The sequence below is a fragment of the Sciurus carolinensis genome, unplaced genomic scaffold, assembly GCF_902686445.1.
Source record: "Sciurus carolinensis unplaced genomic scaffold, mSciCar1.2, whole genome shotgun sequence".
Classification (NCBI taxonomy): domain Eukaryota; kingdom Metazoa; phylum Chordata; class Mammalia; order Rodentia; family Sciuridae; genus Sciurus; species Sciurus carolinensis.
This window is the reverse complement of record NW_025920135.1, coordinates 47,713-55,664: the sequence shown is the minus strand read 5'-3', so window position 1 is coordinate 55,664 and position 7,952 is coordinate 47,713.

Sequence of the window (7,952 nt, the reverse complement as noted above, 5' to 3'; positions counted from 1 at the left end):
TAGATGTCCTTTTCTATGAGGTGAGTCTTATGAAGCAGCATACTGTTGGGTCTTTTTTTAAATCCAATTTGCCAACCTATCTCTTTTGATTAATGACTTTAGGTCATTAACATTCAGGGTTATTATTGAGGTATGATTTGTTGTCCCAGTCATTTGGGTTTATTTTTGGTTTTTAACTTGATTTGGTAACTCCTTTCGTTTTTCCTTTAAGGTAGTTCCTCCCTTTGCTGACCTACATTGTTGTTTTTCATTTCTTCCTCATGGAATATTTTGCTGAGAATGTTCTGTGACACAGGCTTTCTATTTGTAAATTATTTTAACTTTTGTTTATCATGGAAGAATTTTTTTTTCATCTTCAAATCTGAAGGTTACTTTTGCTGGGTATATGATTCTTTGTTGGCAACCACATTCTTTCAGAGCTTGAAATATGTTGTTCCAGGCCCTTCTAATTTTTAGGGTCCAGACTGGGAAATCTGCTGATATTCATATTGGTTTCCTCCTATATGTATTCTGATGCTTTTCTATTGTAGCCTTAAAAATCCTATCTTTATTTTGTATATGAGACATATTCATTATATTGTGACTTTGTGTGGATCTGTTGTAATTTTGTGCATCTGGTGTTCTGTAACTCTCTTGCATTTGATTTTCCATTTCATTCTTCAGGTTCAGGGAATTTTTTAATATCAGTTCATTGAATACATTGTTCATTCCTCTGGTTTGTATCTCTGTGTCTTCCTCAATCCCAATAATTCTTAAATTTGGTCTTTTCATGATGTCTCAGACTTCTTGGAGTTTTCAATCATAATTTCTTATAATCTTTCATCTTCTCTGTTTGGTCAGTTTTATTTTCAAGATTAAATATTTTGTCTTCATTGTCTGAGGTTTTTTCTTCCAAGTTATCTAGTCTGTTGGTGATGCTTTCCATTGAGTTTTTTAGTTTATTGTTTTCTTCATTTCAAGGATTTTCTTTTTTTTTTTTTTTTGAGAATCTCTACCTCTTTGTTGAAGTGATTTTTTTTTTCTTCTTGCAGTTGCTCTTTCATCTGCTTATTGGAGTGATCATTTGTTGACTACATTTGCTCTTTTATTTCATCCTTTGCCTCATAAGTTATTTTAATTATGAATATTCCGAACTTTTTTCTGACATTTCTTCTACCATGCTGTCACTGAGTTCTCTGAATATAGAATCTAGGTTTTTTTGGAACACTTTCTTTCCTTGTCTTTTCATGTTGTTCATGTATCTTCCCCTCTAGCAGTACAGATCTTGGGTGTTGCAGTTTCCCCCCTATAAGCTTATAGTCACCCTATAGGTTTCCAAAACACCTTCTTTAAGGGGGAGATCAATAACAGCAGCACCCAATACAGACAATATGCAGCCCTAATACAAAAATATTCTTTGATGACATTAACAATATTGTCATAATAAACAGAGGATGAGTTCAAATCTTATCTACATTATAACAGACTTGCATTAAGACCTGCATTTGTAATGGAGGAAAAAGTGGATGGGGAGTGGTGTAAGATGTAACTTTTAATGGGATGAGAAATTAGTATATAGACGTTCTATATCATACAAAGTGTGAAAGTGTAATCAAAAGTAGTTGGTTGGTTAGCATGAGAAAAGGGAGAAAGACACTCTGAAGAAACCAGTAAATAAAAGGAAAATAGAGCAAGAAAAGTAAAGAAGCAAAAACTTATAATTTTTCAAAAAGGAGAAAAAAAAAAAAAAAACCCTGTACTATAACACTTACGTTTTATTCAAAGCTCCCAGTCTTCAGCAGCCTGATGCATGAGAGATACATGACAATGAGCTTCCAGTTTCCAGTAGGCATCTCAGGATGGGATTTACCCCACCTAAAGATGGGTGCTTCTGCTTCCCAGGTAATCCAAGATGGCCAAACTGGCTTACAAGTATGTTGACAAATGGGGAGCTGCAGCTCAGGGCATGGGTGTGGTTGGCTGGGAGTCCTGGAGGCAGGGTGTGGTTGGTTGGAAAGGGGTCCTGGAGCAGAGTGTGGTCCATCTGGTTCAGGGGTCCAGGAGATGTGGTATGGTCAGTTTGTCTGGGGGTCCTGTTGGCAGAGTGTAGTTGATTGGGTTGAGATATCCTAGAGATGGGGCTTTTTCAGTCTGTCCACAGGTCCTGCAATGCTGCCTATTGTCTCAAAATTGTGACAGCCACGTGTAACCAAACCAGTGGGTACTGAGGCAGTGAATTTCCAGGCAACAGCAGGCATCTGGCGATCCCCTGGTGATCTGCAGTCAGTCTGCAGGCTAACAGTAGCCAATCACCTCTTCAACAGAGGTTCTGTGGGCAGTCCAAGGCCTGATGCATTGAGAGGCTCCTCCATTAGATCCACATTCTGCAGTCACTGTCATATGAAATTTGGGCTGCTCCCTTCTCCTCTGTAATATTTATTTACCTATTCTTATTTCAGGAACTTTTGACATTCAGGGATGTGGCCATTGATTTCACTGAAGAGGAATGGAAATGTCTTCAACCAGCTCAACAAAACTTATATAGAGATGTGATGGTAGATAACTACAGAAACTTGGTCTTCCTGGGTATGCATAAATTCCCTTCATAATTTTTAATTAATTATAATTATTTAATTTTCTTCCCTTGATAAATATCTTCTGGAAACTTCTCTATAAGGATGTGTTTCAGATTTGCACTTTCAGGAAAAACAGGGCATTTTTGGTATAAATAAAATGTTAATGACATTCCATTTAGTCATTAATCTCTCTCTTTCTTGGTATGTTATATATCCTTCTCTTTAGAAAATTAATACTGAGAGTAATTCAGTGATATAAAGTACTGTGGCCTACACCTATAAGAAGACAGAGTTGAGAGGTGCAAAGTTCAAGGAAGAAGCCAAACTTCAAAATGTTAAAGTTACCTAGCAGAAATGATTTTTCAGAAGTTTAGGTTTATTTCTCTTGTTATCATTGAATATATACTGCCCCATGTTTATTTTGTTTTAAAATTCTGTAAAATCTTCTGTGTATCTACAGTGATGTCCCAGTTCATTTAAATTAACCACCCAAACTCTCCTTTGCTAGTGAGTATCAGCATGATCTAAAAGGATTTCTGTTATTTGTGGGTCTTCAGGTGATAATGTGCACATTTTTGGAGAATCCTAGGTCAATCCATTTTAATAAGTTAATATCCTAAAGCAGTTTAATATTATTCATATATTTATTTATTAAAACTCACTGACATGTGCTCTTTATAAATAAATACTTGTTATGGATTTTCCATGAAAATAGATTCACAATAAATGTTCTTTTGTGGTATGTAATGATAGTTACAAATTGTAATTATATGAAAACATTTATAAATAATATATCTATGGTTGGTTAAATTTTCTTTTCCTTTATTCTCTCATTTTATAGAGTACATTTCATGTTTTAGAACAGATTTCCTCACTTTACAAAACACTGTTTTATTTTTGTCTATATTTTATGAATATATGACAATTTCTATTACTTCACAAATTAGGACAATGTTCAAATTAAGTTATGCATGATTCTTGTTTCTATTGCCAATAAAATTTTATATGCTTTTACTTGTTTGTATAAATAGTATACCTTTTTAAATGAATTTTTTATTTTATCCAGATTGATTTCTTATCCTGTGTATGTACATAGTAATGCAAATTTTTTATATGTTAATGCAATAGGGATAGAATCTAGGGGTACTCTAATAATGGGCTACATCTCCAGCCCCTTTATATTTATATTTGGAGAGAACTTCTCACAAAGTTAGTGAGGATGGCATTGAAATTATTACCTCCCTGCCTCAGAATTACATTAGTAATTCTAGATTATATGCATGCTCTTTACATATATATTCATGAATTTGTTCTTATTTATAGGATAAAGGCCATAATATTTTAAAAGTACCTTTCAAACATTTTACAATCTTTTTAGTTTTATGCATTATTTATAATTTTAATTGTGATCAAAACCACAATACTTGTTTTCTCACCATATCACACATATTGTTCAGCAATATTAATTCAAATTGTCACATAATATATCTGTAGAATTCTTACATATCAAAAATCAATGAATATATTTCCATGTAAACACGTGCTCATTTCCTTCTTCTCCTATCACTAATGTCATTCTCATTTCTGTTCAGAAGGTTTTTTTTTGCATGTTTGTTTGTTTGTTTGTTTGTTTTTAGTTGTCTTATATCAGTAGAGTTCTCCCATATTTTTCTTTGTGGTTGTGACATATTTCAGTTAACATAATGTACTGAAGATTTATCTGATTATAGAGTTTGCAAAAATTTGAAAAATATTCTGTAGTTTCTATATTCCAGATTGCTCCTTCCTCTCATTTCAAGGGTTATTTGGTTTGCTTCTTCATAGTAGTTCTGTTGATTAATGCTGTAATGAACTTTTTTGTTCAAATATCTTAATTTGCTGTGTATGCGAGACCTTATTATACTCAGAATTCACTCTGTCCATCTGTCTTAATTGATGTCCCTATTACCAATTAAATTTTACAGTTTTTAATATTTTTAAATCATGAAACAACCTTCTCCCAATTTTATTTTGACTTTGAATATTTTTGATATATCCATAAGAATTTGAGATACCATAAAATTTCTAGAATAAATTTTTTCTGTCTTGGCAAAACATATCATTGGGAGTTTGAGAAATATTTACATGTAGCCTCCGGATAACTTTGAGAAGCATAAAAGTCTTTTAATTTAATTTTTCAATTCTGGAAAAAGATATGTACAAGTTTGTTCAATCAATTGCCACATATGTGTTGATATTTGAACATACTTTCCACTTTTGATTTCTAACATTATTTTCTAATAATCAGAAAATAATTTTAATATTTTTATACATATTAACCTTTGGTTTATTACTTTCCTGTTGGCTGATCCACTTTGATATTCCATTTCTATTGAAAACATTATAAAAGTCAAATTAACTTAAATTATTTTCAAAGTCTTCTGTTTTTTTATTATCATTTTGCTTGACTTTTCCTTTACAGCAAGTGCATATTGGTATCTCCTAGTGTTCAAGTGTTGATTTTTTATTTCTTTATTTACTTCTGTCAGTCTTAACTTTTTATGTCTTAGATATATAGTGTGAGTTGAACCTATATCTATTCTTTTTGTAGTATTCTAGGCAAAGCTATTTTTACCTTCATATAATATTATACTTTGCCTATTTTCAAAGATTTTTCTAATTTAAAATATATTTTATCTCAGATAACTTGTTGCTTTTAACTGTTTTCTCCATAATAATTTGGTCATCCCAGCTTTCTTTTGACCACATTTTTATGTCACACTCTTCTATTCCTTGCTTTCATTCTACATGTTTCCTTAGATTTAGAGTTTCCTGTAAATTGTATTATTTGTATTTTAGATTTATTATTTTTCTTTTTTAAAACTTTTATTCTTTTTAGATGTACATGGCAGTAGTATGTATTTTGACCAATGTACATATATGGAATAAAACTTCCCATATTTGTGAGTGTATGCAATGTGGATTTACACTGCTTGTGTATTCATATATGAACATAGGAAATTTATATCTGATTCATTCTATTATTATACTTATACCCATCTCCACTTCCTTCCCTTAATTTCACTTTATATAGTTTAATGAAATTTTATTCTGTGTTCCCCCAACTTATTGTGTGTTAGCCTCCACATATCAACAAGAACATTCAGACTTATGCAGTGATATTTTAGTACCTGTACATTTAACATTCATCAGGCACTTCTAAATGTCTAGACAGACTAGATATTTCAATTAAAAACTAATTTGTTCACTATGTATATGACAGTTTTGAAGAAGCTGAACACATATAATAACACTTTTAATTTGAAAATGACTTTAAAATATGAGCATTCTGGTCCTTCACCAACTCAGTGCTATAATGATCCAATTTTAAAAAGAAAATCCTTCCTAGGAATTTTAGCAAAAAGCATACAAAATTTGTTTACTAATTCTACTTTTGTCATACAGTGGCAGCAATGTCATTTACATCTAGAAAAACTAGGTGTAGAATTCAACTTGTTTGTTCTTTATATACACTATACAAAGAGCAAAGTAAAGCAAAACACACAAACATTAGATCAATGGTTACTTTTGCCTCATTGATAGCACACTGGTGTGGTGTTCTAGAGAACAAGCATACAATGCTTATTATGGAACAGGTGTTTTGGCTATTGTCCTCCCCAAAACATTTCCTAGAAATGTTCAAAATTGTAATTTACAAAATGTGTTATATTTTACTGCTTCTACTTTGAACACTACAATATCTAAAAAGTCATTATGTCTAAAAAAATACTTAGCATTGTCAACTATATATACAGGAATGAGGAATAAAATGCACACACCAAGCAATGGTTATAATATAAAAAATGTAATTTACACATAACCAGTCTGGCCCAGGACCCTCCCTTCTTAAGGTCAAAGTCTTCTCCATGTCCTCTAACTCCCCAAATAAAAGTGAACAATGCCATTCCTAGAGGTAGTCTAACAACTCCATTTCACTGTCACTTTCAGAAGACATTTCTGACTTTTTAAAACCAGTGGGTATGTAACATTATATTTTAACTGTAACCTATAACAGCAACCTGTTTAAAATTTAGAATTTTCAGATGTAGCAAAAGTTTTAAATGGTTGGGGGGGGCAAGTTGAGAGCAGCTGTTTTATAATATATACACACATCTTCTACAAATGCCCAGTAAATTTTCCTGAAGGAAGTTTGGCATTTCCAATTGGTCAAATAGTTTGTTTCCCTGCAGGGTCTCTATTTGGTAGAACATACACCAGCTGTCCAAAAGTGCTCACTGTTCCACTCATCATGTTCCACAGCTTTACTAACCTTCTGGGCTGAAGAGACATTTGTTTGCCTTCTCAGGATGAGGTGTCATCTATTGTAGTATGCACAGATTGGACACTGAAGGCCCTAGTCTGTGCTGATTGGCCAAACTTTCTGTCATCCATTAAACCCCCTGCTGGAATTGGCACTTTTGTTTGGCCACCTTTCTTGAAATACCTTCTATTGGTGCTATTTACTTAGTGCAAATTTGAACATGATTGGGCCAGGAGACTTGACAGTCAAGGATCCAGATTTTAACATCCTAGGTCAACCAGTGAGCAGTGACAGCTGTAGTTCTGCAGGGCAGAGGCTGCACCATTTTCCTGGGTCCCCCATCTTACCCAGCAGGCTGGGACTGGAGGGCCACAGAAGGTTTTTGGAGTAGGTTGTGTTCCATATCTTGCTACTCTCTATCAGAACTGACCTGGCAGTTTCTTCTTTTAGATTTAATTATGCTAGTTAAGATGTTTTGATTTATTTAAAATAATGCATTAATAAGCTAATATAATTTTAAAGGTGAAGAACTCATTACTACTGCCTTGTAAGTCATATTCTATATTTCTTATATATTTTTTTAATAATTTGCTTAATGATTTAATGTGTGGTTCACTGCGTTTCATAGTGGCATGCTTTGATTCCTCTCACCCTTCCCTTTATATATTTTTATTCCCACTTCCCTTTATATATGTTCTACAGGTTTTTCATTTTTCACAGGATCTAAGTTGCTAAAACTGACTTTGAACTTATGACATCCTTGCTCAGCCTCCCCCATGTTGCTAGGACTACAGATTTGTACACCATGCCTGCCTTTCTCATACACATTCCCTTTAGGAATTCCTCAAATACAAAATTTCTGCTTATTTATATTAACAATTTTTCTCTGAATTTAGCTCACTAAACTTCCTTTAAATTGTTATTTAGCATACTTTGGGCAATTCATAACTCTTACTAATCTAATGTTCAATTTGTAATGTTTTGGTTTATTATGTTGATTAATACCTCATTTCCTTTACCTTTATGTGGGGTACTATTTTTAATTGGTTTTGTACATTTTAAAAACAATCAACAGTAGATTATGGATTCATTTGTAA